We start from the raw sequence: 24286 nt of genomic DNA on the forward strand, positions 1-24286 counted from the left end.
ACAAACACTCCTCAAAAATTGTTTTTTTTTTCGTTCATCTAAATCAGTATATCATTAAACATACCAATATTATGTACATGCATAATCTTGCTGAGTTTTTCTGTTACAACTAAAGTAAGCATCAACTGGCCCCGTAGCCGAATGGCATTTCTCCGACGCCAAACGAAAGCGATACGCCGCTGGCTCTGTCGCGCCAATACGCAAGCGCGATAGAGATAGATATCTACTAGCGCTTCGTTTCGTGAGCGTTTCGTGAGCGATTGTGCCATTCGGCTAGCCACCCTGTAGTTAAATCGCTTACTTGTTACTTATCAATAGAAATGTCTTATACGGGAAAGGCATTTGTAGTCTTTTTGTTACTCAATATTTTTATAGTTTCACTTGATCATATCTTTGCCCATAAGACTCATTTCAGATTCAACATCCTTCTTCCGCTTACCCTTAAAGCTATCTTCAATCTCCTGCAAAGTCCGATCTTTCGTTTCTGGCAATAAGGCATAAATTATACCGAGGCACACGGACAACAGAGCTGAATATACTAAGAAAGCTCCTTGAACTCCAATTGAGGAATATAAATGTGGAGCTGTCTTCATAGATACCACAAAAGATGGAGTCAAGAAAGACGTAGATAAAGTAGATCCTAAACTTCTATATGCTAACGGAAATACCTCACCACATATAACCCAAGTTAACGGTACTAAACCTAAACAAAAAGATAAAGTATAAAGAATCATTAATGTCATTGGAGCTGCATCTAAAATCATAGAATTCGAGAAGATATCAGCCTCTCTTAAATATACAAATATTGATATTAAAGTTAAAGACAACACGGTCGTAATCCCGCTGGTGAAAAGAATAGTTCTTCGTTTAAAGATTTTCAAAAGGAATATAGCTAAAAACGCACATACTGTTCTAAGTAAATCAATAACAGTGAATTGCCAGACCACCTCGCTAGCGTCTTCCTTATCTAAAACAGCTTTCAAGATCTCATTTCCATAAGCTGGGACCATATGTGCTCCTCCAAACTCAAAGACAATCAACATGCTTATAGCTATTATTGAAGGTTTATAAAACTCCACTTTTCTGAAGATCTTCAACACCTCTTTTATAGAATCGACGAATCTCTTTGAAAACCGTTTCTCCACACGTTTCTCTTCCGAAACTAGTGCTTCTCTTTTCTGTGCTTCTATCATAGCTTCTAGTTCTGCTTGTTGCTCCACCCCATTGCCTCTCAACCATCTGAAAGCTTTCTTAGCCTCATCAAATTTGCCTTTCGACACCAACCAGCTCGGTGACTCTGGTGACATGACTGATGATTGCTAAAGCTATAACTGGGAAAACGGCACACACCATAGCAGTGACTTTCCACGTCAAATGAGCTCCCAAAATATGTGACAGGAATATTCCTAGACCTAAAGATATGGCAAGGTCCCAAGAAAGCGCCTCTGTATTTAGGGTCTGTGTATTCTGCTACTAGGATGGCTGCTAGAGGGGTTCGTAGGCCTAGTGCTAGGCCATGTAGAAGCCTGGCTATTAGAAACATGGGGACACTGTTGGCTACGACGAAGACTACCCAGCCGAGGAGGGCGGGTGCGATGGAGATCAGGTTCGCCTTCTGGCGGCCGAAGCGAGACATCAACACTGGTGATATGAAGTTGCCGACGATACCCATAGCCCCTACTGCTGACCCTGGAATTGAAAAGGTTTTGTGTTAATGACAATGTCGACTCGGTTAGAGGTAAGTAGATTTTTCTGTTCTCAGTCTGGGAATCGTCAAATTTCGGCCATTACGGTAAACGAAGCTCAAGGCTCGGTCGAATAGAAAAGTACAAGCCTCAGATAACTCAGATTACATGTAAGTAATTGTCGGCCTAGCGAGATCAGATAGAAAGTCATATGACTGCGAAAGATGTTTAACACTTTCGCTACCAAGAACCCGACTGTCGGGCACACCGCTCGTAGAAGCGTAGCCGATTACATGGGTTTCCCCGTATGTAGCGAAAATGTCGTAGCGCCGCGTAGAGCCCGGTTTCGAAAGTGTTAATACTATGCAGCGCTTCACGTCATTGTCCTGAAAATCATATGGTTGCAATAGAAGATACTGACCTATTCACGACATGTATTGTGTTCGTGACGAATGGTTTTTGCGAGATCAGACAGAAAGCCATATGACTGCGATAGATATTCAAATACTGTGTAGCCCTAACATCACTAGTCCTGAAAATCATATGGCAGTAATAAATGATACTGACCTATCCACGTCATGTGTGCTCGTCAGTGTCGTGACGATTGGCTGTCTGCGAGATTAGATAGAAAGCCATATGACTGCGTTAGATGTTCAACAGCAACACTGCCGCCACGCATAGTTCTATTCTAAATACGTAATAAACACGATAGAAGATACCGACCTATCCACGACATACCGTGTGCGGTCAGATGCAGTGGTTGTTGCGTGTCACTGAGTTGCGCGAACAAGACAGCTCTATGCCGTGAGCGCAGAACCCATGCAGCTGCGATAGATGATCAGTGCGTATATTTGTGAAAGCCATACACCTGCGATAGAAGTTACTGACCTATCCACGACATGTCGTGTGCGGTCAGCTGCAATGGTTGTCGCGTGTCACTGAGTTGCGCGAAGAGGACAGCTCTATGCCGTGAGCGCAGAAAGCCATACACCTGCGATAGAAGTTACTGACCTATCCACGACATGTCGTGTGCGGTCAGCTGCAGTGGTTGTCGCGTGTCGCTGAGTTGCGCCAATAGGACAGCTATATGCCGTGAGCGCAAAAATCATGCAGCTGCGATAGATGTTCAGTGCGTATTGTTGTGAAAGCCATACACCTGCGATAGATGATACTGACCTATCCACGACATGTCGTGTGCGGTCAGGTGCAGTGGTTGTCGCGTGTCGCTGAGTTGCGCGAACAGGACAGCCGGATAGCCGTGCGCGCAGCCATGACCGGCGATGTTCAGCGCTGCTCCACTTACTACGAATGCCTGGAAAAAGCAGGATTATTAAAATTAACTCAATATATTATGTATATAAAGACCACTGTAGATAATAAAAGACGATAGAATTAATGCCACAGCCTCGTAGCGCCCACCATACAAAACGTTTGCTAGGGAATTTTGATTCTTAATATTGTACTTGAGCTTGAATTCATTTTAATTTGTTCGAAAAAATTTATAAACAAAAGAAATTATATTTCATTTGTACATGAAATTAAAATTCCATTGAAACTATTATGTACTTTAGAAAGTACGTTGGGTGCCACGAGGATAGGGAATTGTAAGAAACTATATCGACAGTGGAACTTTCAAATGCCGTGAGGGAGATTTTGTCGTAAGTATTTATACGCCCGTGTGGTGACGGGTTAAGAATTTCACCACCCCCTTTCTTCCCGTGGGTGTCGTAGAAGGCGACTGTGGGATATGGGTTAAATTGTGGCGTAGGCGAGAGGCTGGCAACCTGTCACTACAATGTCACAATTTCGTTTTCTTTCAACCCCTTATTTGCCAAGAGTGGCACTAAAACGAGTAGTTTCATGTGCTCTGCCTACCCCTTCATGGGATACAGGCGTGATTGTATGTATGTACCTATGTATGTATTTATACACTAAATATACCTAGCGTATAAATGAGAAACAAAATATCTATAAGTCTGTTTTATTGAAATCTTGATACAGGTAAGGGCATTTATTTATGTGACGGATATTTGTTCCTGAGTCATGGGTGTCTTCTATGTAAGTAGAGTAGAAAAGACTCAGTTCACAATGTCCTAATAGTTATTTGTTTTACAATTGTGATTTTAACCGCACGTGCCAATATTGACACCCGAGCAAGCGAAAGATTCCAATATTGAATCAAAAACTGGAATCTTGAGCGTTGCGAGGGTTTCAAGGCGCGAAGATTAAACAAACTTTGCCACCGAGTGAAACAAAATTTTTCACCACACCAACACGAACCAAATACTGACTATAAAACATCAGATAAATCAAAGCCATTCAATATTTATGATTCAAAATCATCATTTGTGAGTGTGTTTAGTAAAACGTCCCACTTTGTCGGTTACCATTAAGGCAAGATTTACGTGTATCTTAATACGAATAAACTGACAAAGCGGCTTTATAGCAATCGACAAAGTGGGACGTTTTCCCGTACACACTCACATTTATAGGTAAATTCTACCAGCCTACTTAAGACATCAAATTAAAATTTGTATGAAATTAGGTACTTTGCACTCTTGTGTAGAAAATTCAATTTTGCTGTCTGTTTTCGAATAGCAAAGTAAGCCTTTACCAGTTAGTGTGGTGAAAAATATATTATTTATTCTTTGTGCGCATTGAGACGAGGCGAAGATATTAAATTAAGATAATAACATACCTGTTTGATGAATTGTTTCATTTTTACCAGTGTCCCACAGTGTCATGAAGGGATCTGAAAAGAAAGTTCGAAATTAGTACCTAAGCATTCAGGTATTTACAATAGAAAAATAACATCCTCCGTGTGGTGACGGGTTAAGAATTTCACCACCCCCTTTCTTCCCGTGGGTGTCGTAGAAAACAGACTTTGGGATATGGGTTAAATTGTGGCGTAGGCGAGAGGCTGGCAACCTGTCACTGTAATGTCACACTTTGGATTTCTTTATTTTCTTTCAACCCCTTTTTGGCACTGAAACTTAGTAGTTCATGTGCTCTGCCAACCCTTTTATGGGATACAAGCGTGATTATATGTATGTATGTAAAATTAACATATTAAAACTTACAATCAAAGTTTTGTTCATTCCAATCGTTCCCGCTTTCGTGAAACTATTGGGTTAGTGTTTTCAGAGAAAATGGGCTGTGACAGACGGACGTGCATCCTATAAGTGCGTTTTCCCGATATCCCATACATTACAGGCGCCATCTTGGATTTTTTTCATTGAAATCCTTCCGACATCCGATATCGGATCGGATAACGTGAAAACGGACCAAGGGTTCCATTTTTTCGTTTCGAGACACGGAACCCTGAAAAAGTTACAATCGTAGGTATAATAAGTAATACAGTGAAACCTGGATAAGTGAGACTTCAAGGGACAACAAAATTTATCTCACTTAAAGAGGTATTCCACTTATTCAGGGTCTCAGTTAGACAGGCATAATAAAATTTTTGGCTCATTTACAGAGGGTATCACTAATAGAGGCCAGAATAGGGGATATGCCAGTTATAGAGGTGATAAATAAGGTGTTTTGCATATATGTAGTAGTTATTATTTGTTGCATACTACTTAAAAGAAAAGGTACTTAAATAGACCTTGCATTTAAATCAAATTTAAGACTTATTCGTATAAGACGTCATGGTGTCTTAGAAATTTTATAGGTAGGTATATTATGAAAATATTTTTATTTTTTATTTTTATGTTACTTATCGAGATTTTAGCTTTAATTACTTAAAATAACCAAGAAAACCCTCAAACTCACTAGAATACGAGAATCAATCACGTAATTTAAAGATAGGCTAAGCATTATTAAAAATATGGAAATAGATTTTCAATAAAGTCCAAGTTACAGAGGTCATAGATTGACTGTATCTCAGGTACAGAGGTAAATTCCTATAAAATTCTTAAAAAACAATTAAGTTAATATACATTTAAAATATAAATTTAAAAGTGGAAAATGTCTGCCTTGGGTGAGACCCACCCAAGGCAGACATTTTCCACTTTTAAATTTATTCTAAGCCTAACGGCATCGATTGCAGACGTTTCTGCTAATCAGAAGTTAAACTTTGAAATATAGTCTCAGTAACAGAGGTAAAAATGGTAAAATACACACTCTGTCTCACTAATAGAGGGAAATGTGAGTATGAAATCGAAGAGGCTGATCTCAGTTATAGAGGTCTGTTTTATCTCACTAATAGAGGTAAATCGGTGCGAAAGTGTCGGGACCGCAGCTTGGGTCCCAACTAAAGAGGTTTCTCACTTATCCAGGTCCCACTTAACCAGGTTTCACTGTATATGAATCTGTAATCAACCTTGAAATATCGCAATTGATTCTTATTTTGTTACCATTTTCCGTACATGTTATAATGGGGTAACAAAAGAGGAAAGTAACAAAAATGTATGGAAATTCTGGGACACTTTTTGTCTCCCAGTGATCGAGATTGAAAGTACTCGTGATTCTGAGTACAATTGACCTAAAATTCCCTAAAACAATCAAAAATTTTTTATTGGCAAAAAAAAAAAAGAAATGCTCAATTAGCGTCATTACATACATTGTATACATATTGCATAGCTTATAGAACCACCAGTAGGCCTAGCACATGATTGCCGCGGGAGTATGTCGCCGCGAGATAGACTACCCGTCCTTATGTCATTAATACAGTTAGAAGGAGACGTGTGATCTATCTCGCGGCGACATACTCCCGCGGCAATCATGTGCTAGGCCTACTGGTAAAGTAAATATTGCAAATATTTATGTAATTCAAACTAGAGAACGCTATTTTGGTGCGTCTGATGCATAGAGTGGAATGTCTTTGTCACTCATAATAATAATATAATAACTTTTGCCCGCGGCTTCGCTCGCGTTAGAAAGAGAAAAAGAAGCCTATGTTACTCTCCATACCTTCAACTATCTCCCCTTAAAAAATCACGTCAATTCGTCGCATTTGCCGTGAAAGACGGACCAACAAACAGACACACACTCTTTCCCATTGATAATATTAGTATGGATAAGTGTATTACTTAATATGTATAATTATTATACAAACTTTTACAATTTCGAAGGAAGTATGAGTTTCATACATATACTGCCTGAAAGTTCTATAACAGTTATAGTTTTCGGACGATAGTTTTTTTAAGAATAAAAGAAGCTTCTTTTCTTAGTCAAAAATTGTAATAGTTATTTGTTTTGCAAGGGGGCAAAGAACTTTATATTGATTTAAACTAACACGATCTTCACTCATATTATTAAACTAAAACGGGACTTAATCGCGTAAAACTTACGTTTTATATTTAACCCGACGTTTCGGACATGACATTACGTCCGTGGTCACTAGCGTAAAAGTGACTGATGACAATCAAGTGCGGGTAGTTCGAAAAACTCGTACAGCTAGAAGATGTTGATACAACTCCCAGCCAGTCTACTCGTGACCACGGACGTAATGTCATGTCCGAAACGTCGGGTTAAATATAAAACGTAAGTTTTACGCGATTAAGTCCCGTTTTAGTTTAATAATATGGGCAAAGAACTTTGCCACCGAGTGAAACACAAATTCTTTCACCACACCAACACGAACAAAATATTGACTATAAAACATTGAACTAAATCAAATCCCTCAATCTATTCAATATGTATGATCCAAAATCATCATTTAGAGGTAAATTCTACCAGCCAGCTTAAGACATCAAGTTCAAATTTGTATGTACTTTGCACTCTTGTGGATAAATGCAATTTTGCTATCTGTTCTCGAACAGCGAAGTAAGCCTCGCCTTTTCTACTGACAAAGTAGTTTGACCGGCTATAGTTAGTTCTACTGTACCGATGCATTAACACTAAAAGAATTATGACTAAATAATTAAGTTGACCTTTAAGTTGGCACCTACACTCAGTCACAATTTATATCACTGTGTGGGCGTTCTGCCACAGATTTTATGTATTTTATTAATTTTAATGTTTTTATTGTTTTACATTTTACAGTTTTACTTTTTACAATTTTTATTCATCAATCAATTCAAATTAATTATTTATATCAAATCATTTTAATTTTATTTATTTACAATGAATTTAATTATGTCAAATGAATTTATTTTATATCCTAATTATTCAATTAACGATTATGTACAGTAATTTTAATTGTTGATTAGCATTTAATGAATTTTACCCTTTTAACCTTTTATTCATTACTATGAATTAATTAATCTGCACTATGAATTATGTGAAAATAAAATGTAAAATGTTTTGTATGTTGAAGCGGACAAACAGATTCTTGTTATTAGTAGATAGTTTAGCGCGCGGAGCGACTGCACACAGCTGATAACGTCGCGGCGTGACCGGTTCCCAGCCGGCCGCCCTGCGCCCGCGCATGTTCCCCCGCGCGCCGCGCTCACCAGTCTATCTGCCTCTCTGACGCACGGCGCACGCCACCGCGCTGCTCGGTCGCATTCCAATCGCATTCCTTTGTGCACTCGCTCGCGCTTTATACATTTAAGTGCTTTTGCTTTGCCTATCTTGCATTTCCCCTTCTGTAAATTTAAACTGTTCGCTTACGCATGTGTGTGCTCAAGAATAAAGCTTCAAAACGTATCCTGCTTGTTTGCTTTCTACGCCTGGAGCTATACCTACTGCAAGTAAGTGGAACCCGTGGGAGATATCACTACGCATCCCACATTGGTGACCCCGACGTGATCACTTCAGCATGACAGACGGCAAAGGCACTGAGCAAGACAAAGAAGTACCGTTACAAAATGGCGCCGAGCCGTTAACGGCTGAGTCATTTCGGGTTGGTGTCAAGATTCCCCCGTTTTATCCAGAGAAACCGGCGCTATGGTTTGCGCAGCTGGAAGGGCAATTTCGGTTGTCTCGTGTTACAACGGACGAGACCAAATTTTATTACGCCATGGCACAACTTGAGCCTCAATATGCGGCGGAGGTAGAGGACATCATTACGTCACCACCGGAGGAGAACAAATTTGAAAAGCTCAAGACGGAGCTCATTAAACGACTTTCTGCGTCGCGTGAGAGGAAGGTCCAGCAGGTCCTCAACCTGGAAGAGCTGGGAGACAGGAAGCCTTCACAGTTTCTTCGGCATCTTCAGAACTTGGCGGGACCTGGGCTACCTGAGGACTTTCTACGTTCCATCTGGGTTAATCGGCTACCACAACGGACGCAAGATATTGTCGCGTCACAGTTAAAATCATCCCTGGAGGACTTGGCAGAGCTCGCCGATCGCCTTCACGACGTTGTGGTTGGAGACCCTGTGGCGATTATAGGATGCTCAACGCGCGAACAGTACCTGATAGGTATCCTATTCGCCATATCCAGGATTTCGCGCAGAGTATCACAGGCTGTCGCGTGTTTTCAACCATTGACCTTGTTAAGGCATATAATCAGATCCCCGTTAACCCTGACGACATCCCGAAGACCGCCATTACCACGCCGTTCGGTCTTTTCGAATTTCCGTACAATGTCGTTCGGACTTCGAAATGCCGGGCAGACGTTCCAGCGCTTCGTGGATGAAATGTTGCGGGGACTTGACTTTTGTTATAGCTACCTGGACGACTTCTTAGTCTTCTCAAAGAACGAGAAGACCCATGAAGCCCATCTTCGTCAGCTGTTCGTCCGTTTGCGGGAGTATGGCATGGTGGTGAATACTGCCAAGTGCGTCTTCGGAGCCTCAGAGGTAACATTCTTAGGTTACCGCATCTCTGCCGAAGGCACAAGGCCTCTCCCGTCCAAGGTCGACGCAATCAAGGACTTTCCGCCACCCAAGAACGTGCGGGAGCTCAGGCGTTTTCTGGGTATGTTGAACTTTTATCGCAGGTTCATACCCAATGCTGCTCAGAACCAGGCTCCTCTGAACGCTCTGTTGGCGGGTTCGGTGAAGGCTTCGCACCCGGTTCACTTCACGTCGGCGGAGCAGGACGCATTCGTTCGCTGTAAGCAGGACTTAAGTCGAGCTGCTCTTTTGGCTCATCCGGATGCGCAGGCGAAGCTCAGCATCGTCACAGATGCATCAGATGTGGCCATGGGGGCAGTGTTGCAGCAGTTCAACGAGGAGAGGGGCTGGGAGCCGCTGGCTTTCTTCTCGCGCAAGCTGAGTCCTGCCCAGCAGAAATACTCGCCGTACGATCGCGAACTCCTTGCGATTTATGAGGCGATTAAGTATTTCCGGCACATGGTCGAAGCCCGTGACTTCACCATCTACACTGACCACAAGCCGTTATGCTTTGCGTTTCATTCTCGCAAGGAGAATTGCTCGCCCAGGCAATTCCGTCACCTGGATTTCATATCGCAGTTCAGCACAGACATCAGGCACATCTCGGGTAAGGACAATGTCGTAGCTGACACTCTCTCTAGGATCGAGGAGATCACGCAGCCCGTGGACTTGAGCAAGCTGGCTGCAGCTCAACGCAACGATCCGGAGTTGGAGCAGCTACTCAAGGAAGACACCTCGTTGCGCCTGACTAAAGTCCAAGTGCCTGGGTCTGATGCTGAGCTGTACTGCGATGAGAGCTCCTCAACTGCCAGACCTTACATTCCAGCAGAGTTGAGGCGTCAGGTCTTTGAAAGCCTGCATTCCTTTAGCCATCCAGGGGCGAACGCGTCTGTGAAGCTCGTGGCAGACAGGTACGTCTGGCCTGGGATGAGAAGAGACTGTCGCGAATGGACCCGGAACTGTCTGGCTTGCCAGCGTTCGAAGGTCACTCGGCATGTCTCCGCACCACTGTCATCGTTTGCCATCCCTAAGGGCAGGTTCTTGAATATCCACATTGACCTAATTGGGCCACTTCCACTTTGCCAAGGTTTTAGGTACTGCCTCACTGCTATTGACCGTTTTAAGAGATGGCCTGAGGCAATCCCAATACAGGACATGTCTGCCGATACCGTCGTACAAGCTCTGCTGCATGGCTGGATAGCTCGCTTCGGGTGCCCGGTGGATATTGTCACCGACAGAGGTCGTCAGTTCGAGTCTGCGCTCTTCAAGAAGCTGTCCGAGCTGGCAGGGTTTGTACATAAGCGTACCACCGCTTATCACCCAGCGTGCAATGGGATGGTGGAGCGTATGCACCGCCATTTGAAATCTGCCATCACGTGTCACGCCACCTCCACCTGGGTTGAATCACTCCCATTGGTGTTGTTGGGCATGAGGAACGCGTTTAAGGAGGATCTCCAAGCAACTTCTGCTGAGCTGGTCTACGGTCAGCCCTTGCGTATGCCTGGTGAATTTTTCAACCCAGGGGCTGATCCATTACCAGATGTGACGGATTACTTGTCTCGGCTTCGCACGTTCACAAGGAACCTGCACCCGACACCAGCTTCCCGTCATGTAGGTCAGCGTCGTACGTTTGTTTTCAATGACCTGGCAACGTCTTCGCATGTGTTTCTGAGGGACGATACCCTATGCAAGTCGCTAAAACCAGCGTACACGGGACCCTATGAGGTTCTGAAGAGAGAACCGAAGGTGTATACCGTACTCATTAATGGTAAGTCTGTGACGGTATCAGTAGACCGGATAAAGCCAGCCTACATACTTCACGACACACACACCACTCACACTACACATAAAACACAGAACAACTCACATAAAACAACCACCACCAGTTCAGCTTTGAATGAGGAAGATGTCGTCAAGCGTACGCGTTCAGGTCGTGTAGTACGTTTCCCTGACTATTATCGCCCTTAGCAGGTCTCTGGAGGGGGTGATGTGGGCGTTCTGCCACAGATTTTATGTATTTTATTAATTTTAATGTTTTTATTGTTTTACATTTTACAGTTTTACTTTTTACAATTTTTATTCATCAATCAATTCAAATTAATTATTTATATCAAATCATTTTAATTTTATTTATTTACAATGAATTTAATTATGTCAAATGAATTTATTTTATATCCTAATTATTCAATTAACGATTATGTACAGTAATTTTAATTGTTGATTAGCATTTAATGAATTTTACCCTTTTAACCTTTTATTCATTACTATGAATTAATTAATCTGCACTATGAATTATGTGAAAATAAAATGTAAAATGTTTTGTATGTTGAAGCGGACAAACAGATTCTTGTTATTAGTAGATAGTTTAGCGCGCGGAGCGACTGCACACAGCTGATAACGTCGCGGCGTGACCGGTTCCCAGCCGGCCGCCCTGCGCCCGCGCATGTTCCCCCGCGCGCCGCGCTCACCAGTCTATCTGCCTCTCTGACGCACGGCGCACGCCACCGCGCTGCTCGGTCGCATTCCAATCGCATTCCTTTGTGCACTCGCTCGCGCTTTATACATTTAAGTGCTTTTGCTTTGCCTATCTTGCATTTCCCCTTCTGTAAATTTAAACTGTTCGCTTACGCATGTGTGTGCTCAAGAATAAAGCTTCAAAACGTATCCTGCTTGTTTGCTTTCTACGCCTGGAGCTATACCTACTGCAAGTAAGTGGAACCCGTGGGAGATATCACTACGCATCCCACAACTGACTAGCCTTCACGTTTCAGAATGGAGGATGATCGCGGCGCAAAAAGGGCATATATTAGAGTAGACCTAGACTTAAGTATATACATACATACATACAATCACGCCTGTATCCCATAAAGGGGTAGGCAGAACACATGAAACTACTAAAGCTTCAGTGCCACTCTTGGCAAATAAGGGGTTGAAAGAAAACGAAACTGTGACATTGCAGTGACAGGTTGCCAGTCTCTCGCTTACACCATAATTTAACCCATATCCCATAGTCGCCTTCTACGACACCCACGGGAAGAAAGGGGGTGGTGAAATTCTTAACCCGTCACCACACAGGCAACACTAGGATACTTAAGTATATTGAAGGGGATATAGAGGGTGATTCCCTTTTTGATTTTTGTCGAGCTCCCGATATTTCGACACGTTGCATGCATCTAATGAAAATAACCGTGAATCTTTCAAAACTCTCAGGACATACCTAGGTTTCTCAGCAGGACGGAGGCCGAGTGGACGACCCAGGTATCGTTGGAGCGATGCCGAAGCACGATCTTCAAATGCTCTGAGTAACTCGGGTTTGAACCCCGGCTCGACCAATGAGTGTGAGCCAAATGTCATTTGATATTTAGGTATACCAGTCGCTTTTCGATGAAGGAAAACCACGGGAAACCGGAGTAATCCCAATAAGGGGTTCGGGTTGGAAGGTCAGACGGCAATCGCTTTCTTAAAACTGGTGGCTACAGGTTTTCCTGGGTTTAGTTGCCAAAACGGATTTCAGGCTTCCAGGAGCCGTGACGAATGCCGGAATAACGCAAGGAGGATGATGTCTTTTTAGGGTTCCGTAGTCAACTAGGAACCCTTATAGTTTCGCCATGTCTGTCTGTCCGTCCGTCCGTCCGTCCGTCCGTCCGCGGATAATCTCAGTAACCGTTAGCACTAGAAAGCTGAAATTTGGTACCAATATGTATATCAATCATGCCAACAAAGTGCAAAAATAAAAAATGAAAAAAAATGTTTTATTAGGGTACTCCCCCTACATGTATAGTGGGGGCTGATTTTTTTTTTCATTCCAACCCCAACGTGTGATATATTGTTGGATAGGTATTTAAAAATGAATAAGGGTTTACTAAGGTCGTTTTTTGGTAATATTAATATTTTCGGAAATAATCGCTCCTAAAGGAAAAAAAAGTGCGTCCCCCCCCTCTAACTTTTGAACCATATGTTTAAAAAATATGAAAAAAATCACAAAAGTAGAACTTTACAAATACTTTCTAGGAAAATTATTTTGAACTTGATAGGTTCAGTAGTTTTTGAGAAAAATACGAAAAACTACGGAACCCTACACTGAGCGTGGCCCGACACGCTCTTGGCCGGTTTTTAATATTAATAGTTATTTGTTATACAAGACAAGGGGGCAAAGTTGTATGTTAACGCCGAGTGTGGAATTGAAAAACGAGCACGTGAAACGATTGTTGAACCACGAGCGAAGCGAGTGGTACGAGAATATAATCCTGAACTTGCGAGTTTTTTAACACACGATAAGTAAAATACATTTGCACCCGAGTGTAACACAAAACTTTTCTCCTCACTATAGCGAGGAAACTACAACGCAAAAAATGCGTTTATCACTGCTTCCAGTAGTTCCACAGGTGGTAAATCATCTTTGTTACTAGATTCACCTACTTTTATCAATTTTAAAGCAGTTAATTTGACTTTATTCAAGGTCAAATTACTTTATCCACTAGTGGATAAAATGCGTTTTTACCCGCTGGTATTAAAGGACAAAACACGTGTTTCCGAGCTAGTGAGGGGAAAAGGATATTTTTACACAGTGATGACTTGGAAATCTAGAACGAACTACTTATTTGCTTGAGTGTACCTGAACCACTTAGTAATCGTATTCACTTCAGTATGTTTGTTCGTTTTTCCTTTACTTAGTATAGAAACTTGTACCGAAACTTGTTCCGTTTATTGTCCTTTGAGTCGTCGGCAACCCGAACCCTCCTTAGAACTTGTACACTCCTTTTTACTGTGTACTTAACACAGCAAAAGGGAATGTACAAGTTTCTAATGGGGTGGCAACGCGCATGTGAGTTGCAGGCGTCCATAGGTTACGGTGACCGCTTTACATCAGGCGGGCCGTATACTTGTTTGCCACCGACGTAGTATAAAAAAAAAAAAAAAAAAAACTGGTTATTGGGATCAGTGATAATTTAAAACTTTAGCGGGAACCGTTATCGAAATATAGATTAATATATACTTACTTACATACCAATATTAAATATAAATGGGAAAGTGTGCAAACACTGAAGTGAACAAACAGACACAGTTTGTTTGTCCGTCTTTCACGGCAAAACGGAGCGACGAAATGACATGATTTTATTAAGTGGACATAGTCAAAGAGATGGAGAGTGACATACTTAGACTAATTTTTGTCTCTTTCTAAACCCCCAAGTCCTTGAAATGGGGGTGGAAGTTTGTATGGAGTATGGAGCATGCGGGCGAAAGCTAAATTTTTATGTTTGTAAAGTATTAATACGACGACGGCAAGAGGCCCGACGGGTTGACCCTCGTGCCGTGGGAACAGGGACGGCCTCTCATATGGGATGCAACCTGCGTAGACACCCTCGCGCCGTCCCACCTCGGCACGACGTCAGTGAAGGCAGGCAGTGCTGCCGCTACAGCGGTGGCTGCAAAACGTCGAAAATACGCATGTCTTGGCGACGGTTACGTTTTTGCAGCCTTCGCTGTGGAAACCTTAGGTCCATGGGGGCCGGAGGCCTTAAAATTATTCCAAAGGCTGAAATATCTCCTAATCAAGTCAACTGGTGACCGTAGGGCTGGCTCGTTCCTCGCTCAGCGCATTGGCATCGCTATCCAGCGAGGAAACGCGGCCAGCCTTATGGGCACACTAGGTGGTACTGGCAGCGACTTGGGAGACATTTGTAGATACAATGTAGTCCCCCTAGGTTAAGTTAGGTTTAGTTTAGTTTTAATTTATTTTTATTATTTAAATGTATATTTTGTGTAAATAAAATAGAATTGTCATTTATAAATTAAATAATTATTAGTCGTCATTAATGTTACTATCAACATTAATTTCAGCGATCTGTACTTCTTTTGTCAAGATTTTTGTATAGATAAGTGTCTACGCATTTAATTTATATTTTTTCCGCCGATTCAAATACTTATTTATATTAAAGTTTAATACTTTATATACATAAAAATGTCTCGTCAGAAGTACAAAACACAGTCAGTACAAAGTGCAGTTGTACCTCTCTGTCATAACTTTTTGAAGTTTTACCCCTTTCATGAAGGTTTATAGGTTAACACGTTCAAGGACGGCTAGTGACGTCATCTGTCATATGCCAAAGGAAACAGATGACTACGCGTATGCTATAGCATAATAACAGGCTTTTGAATTATAACAGATGATTCAAGCAGCATCTTTGCGACACTTACGTTCGTGGCTGTACAGCCCAATTCGAGAGAGGATCCCTCGTCCGCACACACGGCAGGTGTATGCTCCCCCAGATGGGCGGGGGTTAGAGGCCTGCTCGAGCAGGCTATAGCATACACGTGTTCATGAATGTGGTAAGGAGGGTTCAAAGGGACAAACGATTACCTCGCATTTCAAATTTAGAAATCGTAGAAGCTTCAGGGTACGTAGTCAAATGTAAGTATAGTAATCAAGGCTCGGAACCGGTTTATTTTTTACCGGTTAAAACCGGTTTATTTCGATTTTACTCCGAACTTTGTAAAGAACGCGAACGTTATGAGAACTTTATTTTAACCGAAATAAACCGGTTTATTCGACGCCGCGTAAATACCTACGTTCACGCAGCGACTTTTTTTGTTTGGTTAGAACAGTATTACCTATCATATTGCGGAATAGACCGGTTTATTTTGTTCTAAACGGTTAATCGAACGAAACCTTTATGAAACTCTTTTTGCCAAGAGTGGCACTGAAACTTGAGTAATTTATGTGCTCTGCCTACCCCTTTATGGATACAGGCGTGATTGTATGTATGTATGTATGTACCTTTATGAAAGCGTTCCCCTAAAAACCGGTTTAAAAATAGCGGTTTTTCGAGCGAAAACGAAATATAAAGGTTTTGCAAAGTACATGATAACCGTTTGAAAATTTTACCGGTATCCGAGCCCTGATAGTAATCGCTTACGAATCCTCGATACGTTATCGTAACTAGCAATTTCTATCACTCTTCCGTATTGGCGCGACAGAGACAGACTGCGTTTCGATTGGCGTCTAGCGTCAACGATTGTTTTTTCGCCGATAGACGTGAGTTCACTTGTGTTCACTGAGTTCACTGCTTTGTTGCATAACACATCGGCTAGATATAAGGTACTCGTAGTCTATATCCTTCTAGCACATCCCTACAGTTTAATTAGTACCAATTACATAACATAGACAAAGAAAAACTTTAATGAACATAACATTTATTGTAGCAATACCAACAAGTTCAAGGTTGCCCCTTGTCATGTCTGTCTCAACCTCAACCACAGAATACATATATAATAGTACAAGTACAGAAGGCTCACTCCTTTGATGTTCACAAAATGCCGCCATTCTAAATTCTTACCTAGGTACATTAACAAGACATTGATTTCTATTGCCCGGCGCGAATGTCGTCACCACTGAATGGGCCGCGCACTCGCGGCCCCCGGCATATAGGTATCGCGGAGTGAGCCGCCCCTGTGGAGAGACTTTAAAAAGACTAGTTTAAAAAAATCGGATCACTGTTTTTAAGACAAAATTTGCACACAGCGTCGTCGTGATGTCAAGCTCGGCGGAGTAAATACCGATATATTATTTAGGCAAACAGGCCAAGTAAAACGACGCCATTAGACTTAATAAGTTATAACATTGCACTTAATTTTTCGCTATTAGGTATATCTGTTAAGAGACGCATATCGTCACTACTTTAAAAAAAACTTGTATCTTCGTCTGTCAATGAAAAGAAAATTGTAGTAAGTATGTATGGAATGCATATAGACAACTTACTGCGTTTTAACTTTGAGGAGCAGCGTGAGATACGAGATTTGTTCAAAGTAGTGACGAGATTCATTATTGTTTTGTTTTTTAACCGTCGCCTCATATCTCAAGAAGGACGGTTATCAAGTCGTCTGTATGTTTTTTTTTTTTATTTTTTATGTTTGTTCCTCGATATCTCCGTCGTTCCTGGACCGATTTTGAAAATTTTTTTTTGATTGAATGTATATACATACAGATTGGTCCCATTTTTCTCAGAACCCAGTTCTGATGATGGGATCCTGGAGAAATCGAGGGAACTCCTCAAATCTGAAAGGCATACATATGGTGATTTTTGTGTTAATAAAGGAACAGCATGCATTTAGGTACGGAACAGTGACATTTGGTGCAGTGGAACTGCTGATAATGGCCAGAACGGAACTCTTCAAATCTGAACGGCACGCTTATAGTGACTTGGGTATTTTTATACGAACAGCATGCACTTTCGTACAGAACAGTGACATTTGGTGCAGTGGAATTTCTGATGATGGTCAGAACCGAACTCCTCAAATCTGAACGGCACGCTTATAGTGACTTTGGTATTTTTATAAGAACAGCATGCACTTTCGTCCAGAACAGTGACATTTGGTGCAGTGGAACTGCTGATGATGGCCAGAACCAAACTCCTCAAATCTGAACGGCACGCTTATAGTGACTTTGCCATTTTTATAAGAACAGCATGCACTTTCGTCCAGAACAGTGACATTTGGTGCAGTGGAATTTCTGATGATGGTCAGAACCGAACTCCTCAAATCTGAACGGCACGCTTATAGTGACTTTGGTATTTTTATAAGAACATCATGCACTTTCGTTCAGAACAGTGACATTTGGTGCAGTGGAACTGCTGATGATGGCCAGAACCAAACTCCTCAAATCTGAACGGCACGCTTATAGTGACTTTGCCATTTTTATAAGAACAGCATGCACTTTCATCCAGAACAGTGACATTTGGTGCAGTGGAATTTCTGATGATGGTCAGAACCGAACTCCTCAAATCTGAACGGCATATTTATAGTGACTTTGGTATTTTTATAAGAACAGCATGCACTTTCGTCCAGAACAGTGACATTTGGTGCAGTGGAACTGCTGATGATGGCCAGAACCAAACTCCTCAAACCTGAACGGCACACTCATAGTGACTTTGGTATTTTTGTAAGAAAAGCATGCATTTAAGTTCAGAACAGTGACATTTATTTAGTTATGTTTGTTAAGCATATGTTTTGAAGTCAAAGTTTGTCAAGCTTCGATTTCTTATAATATAATCGGATTCATGAGGAATTGAGGAAACTCCTCAAACCTTAACGTTATACGTGTTTCCATCTAATAATTAAAGCATTAAAAGCAGTTTTAAAAAATACTTACACATTTCTACATAATCCAACATTCGCAAGTAGCTTTCACCAGAACCCGAAAGGCCACGGTTTTTTTTTTCTTAAAAATTATATTTTGTATAAATAGTAAAGTCCACTGCAAGAGACTAGCCAAGGCGAAGACGTGGCTTATGGGAGCTCGCCCAAAAGATGTCTGTTCACACCAAGCTAAAGTTGGCATCGAATATTTTTGGGCAATTTGAGCAAATGTTAATTAATTTATTATAATTAAAGAGCTATTTCTATATAATTAATGTAATTATATATAAGAAACTAAGACTAAACTTAAAAGCTAGCTAATGACCCCATAATAAAATTATGTAAATATGTTCATGTAAATAAAGAGTTTTTTATAAATATAAAATGTATTTTTCGCCACCCCAACCGATAAAGGCTTTCTTTGCTATTGGAAAACAGATAGCAAAACCGCATTTTATCCACAAGAGTGCAAAGTAATTTCATACAAATTTTAACTTCAGGTCTTAAGCGGGCTGGTAGTTTTTACTTATAAATGATGATTTTGAATCATAAATATTGAATTATTTAATGGATTTGATTTAGTTTCATGTTTTATAGTCAGTATTTTGTTCGTGTTGGTGTGGTGAAAATGTTTTTGTTTCACTCGGTGGCAAAGTTTGTTTAACCTTCGTACCTTGAAACCCTCGCAACAACTACTTTGCCCCCTTGTAAAACAAATAACTAATGTAATTTAGATATAAGATAATTATGGAGAGACTCACGATAAAATGCATAATTTTGAACACCGTGCCATTAGGTGCTAAATTGATGACAAAAATAGTGCTGCGCCAATACAAAGAATATTCCCGAGTTAAATGGGAAATATTGCCTTGTCAGGAGTAATTCTAAATTTATTGGGAAATATTGCTGGGAATATATCTTTGAAAAAAATGTGTGCATAATGTAGCTATGACTAAATTTTATTCCTATGGATAGTTGATCCAATATATGTACATTATTAACTAGTTACTGTTTTGAGATTTAACCTGCATTGCCAGAGTAGTCACAAGTGCGTACCCGGAATTTAATATGGGAACAAAGGAGTTTGAAGGTCATGCCGAAATGCGTGTTAGAAAAATATACTAACACATGTAATATAAAAAGTGATAGGCCTCAATAGGCACAGTATATCGAAAAGTTTTTTAGCGTATCGATTAAAGAGAGCACAATAAGATTTTGCTTAGTTATAAAAAAGGTTACAAACGTTTTTTGTTTCGATCGGTTTGGTAAACAATCAACTTTGTTAACTCCGTTTCCTGACATAATGTTATGAGAGTTCAACTCTTTCCGTATTCAAGTTATAGTAATGATCAATAGAAACGCCAATTTAATGATCCCTATTGTCTAGTAGGTATTCTTACCACCCTCTTGTTTGTTTTCTTGTAATCATCATTATCCTCCTTGCGTTATCCCAGCATTTGCCGCGGTTCATGGGAGCCTAAGGCACTAGTTTTTACGAAAGCGACTGCCATCTGACCTTCCAACCCGAAGGGTAAACTAGACCTTATTGGAATTAGTCCGGTTTCCTCACGATGTTTTCCTTCACCGAAAAGCGACCGGCAAATATCAAATGACATTTCGCACATAAATTCCGAAAAACTCATTGGGGCGAGCCGGGGTTCGAACCCGCGACCTGCGGAAGTTGCACGTACTTACCGCTAGGCTACAAGCGCTTGTTTGTTTTCTTGTAATATTCGCTACAATATACCTTTAGGACCTAACCAAAATGGCAATCAATTTGTGTTTGAATAAAAAAAAACTTATTAAAGGTTACCTACTAATAAAACGACAGTCTCTGAGTTCTAATAAAACTTAAATGAAAATGGTAATATTCACGTGAGTTTCCGCAGGATGATTCCGAAACGTATTTTCATTTAGTTTGGTGATTCCATACCTACATGACGAATTTATCAATAAATTAATTCATAATTTCTACATGCACTTTTGCAGCTGATAGTACAGCAGAAACTCTTCGGCGTATTTCTGTCCGTCGGTCTGTCTCTCCGTATTGCTTAATATCTCGAGAACTACTTGGTGTTAAAAGTTAATGTTACCTTTGGTTATAACTAGATATAATTATTATAATGTGTAGATATTACTGATAATTATTTTTTAAATTACTATAAATCTATGAATAGGCAGGTTTACCTGTAAGGATAATGAATAAAATAATAGTTATTTGTTATACAAGGGGGCAAAGTTGTATTTTAACGCCGAGTGTGGAATTGAAAAACGAGCAAGTGAAAGGATTCTATAGTTGAACCACGAGCGAAGCGAGTGGTTCGAGAATAGAATCCTGAACTTGCGAGTTTTTTAACATACGAGAAGTAAAATACATTTGCACCCGATTGTAACACAAAACTTTTCCCCTCACTATATAACGAGGAAACTACAACGCAAAAAATGCGTTTATCACTCCTTCCAGTAGTTCCAAACCTGGTAAATCATCTTTATTACTAGATTCACCTACTTTTATCAATTTTAAAGCAGTTAATTTGATTATATTCAAGGTCAAATTACTTTACCCACTAGTGGATAAAATGCGTTTTTACCCGCTGGTATTAAAGGACAAAACACGTGTTTCCGAGCTAGTGAGGGGAAAAATATAATACATAGAAAATCCGTAAGTAGTGCATATCATAAAAATCATTTATTTAAATTTGACTGCTGTGAATAGAGTTTAATACAACTTTATTACAACTGCCTGTTATTCGGGTTAGACAAATGTCAGGTCAAGAACATTTTCGATCTCCAGAGTCACTTCTCAGCTATCTGTGCTACTAACCTGGATCTAGGTTCGAGAAGCATTAGCATAAAGGTTGTCTTGTCTGCTGCCTCTACAATGATTATTAAATCACTAATAACTGCCGCGATTAAATAACAATAGAATGATGCTTCGCAGTGGCCGGTGCGCGAGATTGTGAAAATGTAATCAAACAATTATAGCATTGTCTACCATTCATGTATTCCTATAGGCAGATTTATCCACGCGACTAGCATTAGTAGCATCGTGAATGAGACAGAAATCGTTGGACATTTTCACTTGGATAAGGCTGCCTGTTTGCCGATAGTTTAGATTGTACAATGTACAGTCAACCAATTGGAACGCTAGGCCACTCTACAATCATGTCAAAATGACAAGCAGTAAGAGGTTTCTTACAATCTGATTTATAACGTCACTACCAATTGGTTGACTGTACAAACAGAAGACTGGTGATCGGTTAGATAAAATGCTGCCTAAGTTCCTAAGTTTTAAAGGCCGGCAACGCTCGTCCAACCCTTCTGGTGTTTCGGATGTCAAGGGCGGCAGTGATCGCTTACCACCAGGACCTGTTTGCTCGTTTGCTTTCAACCGCATAAAATAAGTACACATACATACATATACATATAATCACACCTGTATCCCATAAAGGGGTAGGCAGAGCACAAGTTTCAGTGCCACTCTTGGCAAAAAGGGGTTGAAAGAAATCCAAATTGTGACATTGCAGTGACAGGTTGCCAGCCTCTCGCCTACGCCACAATTTAACCCATATCCCACAGTCGATTCCTACGACACCCACGGGAAGAAAGGGGGTGGTGAAATTCTTATCCCGCCACCATAAAATAAGTAAAATTTGTTAATTACATTGACTGCTATCTGTCATCACATTTAGAACCCTCGTTTTGATAATTTACGTCCGTTGTTTGATACGAGACATACGAGTATGTGTTTAAATTGATCTAATGGAGCATCGACTAAAAGGAGTAGTGTGGCGCCATCTAAATGGGCATAAACTTTTCTTTATGGTTCTTAGGTGCGTTTTTTTTAGATTTTATCTGTCGAAGTTATCTTAGCTAATTAAAAGTAATTTGACCTGCTCTTGACCACTTTATGTCATCTTGAAGTTCAAACAGCTTTGTACTTTATCATTAGACAAGAACAATTAAATGATTTCACAAGGGCTAAGATAGTTACTAAGATATATAAAATTATGAATGGAAATCCAATAGCAAGGATTAACAAGCAATCTGAGAAAACGGTGTAGCGTGTTAGACCTACAGAGAAGAGATTCAAGAGATATTAAACAAAACTTCGTTCAGAGGTCGCCTCTAGCACATAACTGAGGGACTACAGCGTCTACAGCGAACCATATTCGTTCGACTGTTGCCCCCTTATCGCACTTGTAAATTCGCACATAAGTGTGACAGGAAAGCAACACATCGAACTCGGTTACGGCTAGTTCATGCGGGAAAACAAATGATGGATAAAATTTCAGAGTGAAATATTTCCTAAACCAGACCGGTCTGGCCTAGTGCGTAGTGACCCTGCCTGCTAAGCCGAGATCCCGGGTTCGAAACCCGGTAAGGGCATTTATATGTGTGATGAGCAGATATTTGTTCCTGGGTCATGGAGGTTTTCTGTGCATATAAGTATGTATTTATTTATGTAATTAAGTATATCGTCGCCTAGCACCCGTAGTACAAGCTTTGATTAGTTTGGGGTTAGGTTGATCTGTGTAAGGTGTCCCCCAATATTTATATTTATTAAATAATTTACAAGTTACGTTAAGTTTAAGTTTAGTTAGTAAGTTTAATTTATAAGTTACTCTATGGATTAGTATCTGTGATAGTGCTGCACTCTGGAGTCAAAACATTGCCATTCCCTGTATGAAAGAAATACAGACAATACAGTCACTACGCAAAGAAACATATTTTCCCCTCACTAGCTCGGAAACACATGTTTTGTCCTTTAATACCAGCGGGTAAAAACGCATTTTATCCACTAGTGGGTAAAGTAATTTGACCTTGAATAAAGTCAAATTAACTGCTTTGAAATTGATTAAAGTAGGTGAATCTAGTAATAAAGATGATTTACCACCTGCGGAACTACTGGAAGCAGTGATAAACGCATTTTTTGCGTTGTAGTGTCCTCGCTATAGTGAGGGGAAAAGTGTTGTGTTACACTCGGGTGCAAATGTATTTTATTTATTATTTATTTATTTAAACTTTATTGCACAATATAAAAAAGTACAACTGGCGGACTTAATGCCAGATGGCATTCTCTACCAGTCAACCATGGGCTAAACCGAAAGATTAAGTAGGTGCAGTAGGTTTTACTTCTCGTGTGTTAAAAAACTCGCAAGTTCAGGATTCTATTCTCGAACCACTCGCTTCGCTCGTGGTTCAACTATAGAATCCTTTCACTTGTTCTTTTTTCAATTCCACACTCGGCGTTAAAATACAACTTTGCCCCCTTGTATAACAAATAACTATTTTTAACCCCCGACTCAAAAACGACGGGGTGTTACAAGTTTGACGTGTCTGTCTGTGTGTGTGTCTATTCGTCTCTGTGTGTATGTCTGTCTGTATGTCTGTCTGTCTGTCTGTCTGTTTGTTTGTCTGTCTGTCTGTCTGTGTGTCTATCTGTGGCACAGTAGCTCCCGAACGAATTAACCGATTTCGATTTCCTTTTTTTTGTTTGAAAGCTGTTAGTCGGGAGTGTTCTTAGCCATGTTTTATGAAAATCGATCCACTATGTCGCGGTCGGGGTTTTTTCAAAATTTCAATTTTGTGGTTAGGTTATTGTAGACTATGTCACTCCAAACTCCTAAGAAAGAAATCAAATTTGGTTCGTGATCCACATGGACTAATTTACCAGCGGGCTGCACACTACGTGTGCTTGCTACGTTTGCAGAAATGAAATGAAATGAAATGAAATGAA

The 24286-nt window shown here is 40.6% G+C and overlaps 1 pseudogene; it reads right to left on the reverse strand.

Moving 5' to 3' along the window:
* Positions 1 to 304: 304 nt before the first annotated feature.
* The window catches only part of LOC125237547, a 31660-nt pseudogene continuing 7678 nt past the window's right edge, over positions 305 to 24286 (reverse strand).

The sequence above is a fragment of the Leguminivora glycinivorella genome, chromosome 21 (genome assembly GCF_023078275.1).
Source record: "Leguminivora glycinivorella isolate SPB_JAAS2020 chromosome 21, LegGlyc_1.1, whole genome shotgun sequence".
NCBI lineage: Eukaryota > Metazoa > Arthropoda > Insecta > Lepidoptera > Tortricidae > Leguminivora > Leguminivora glycinivorella.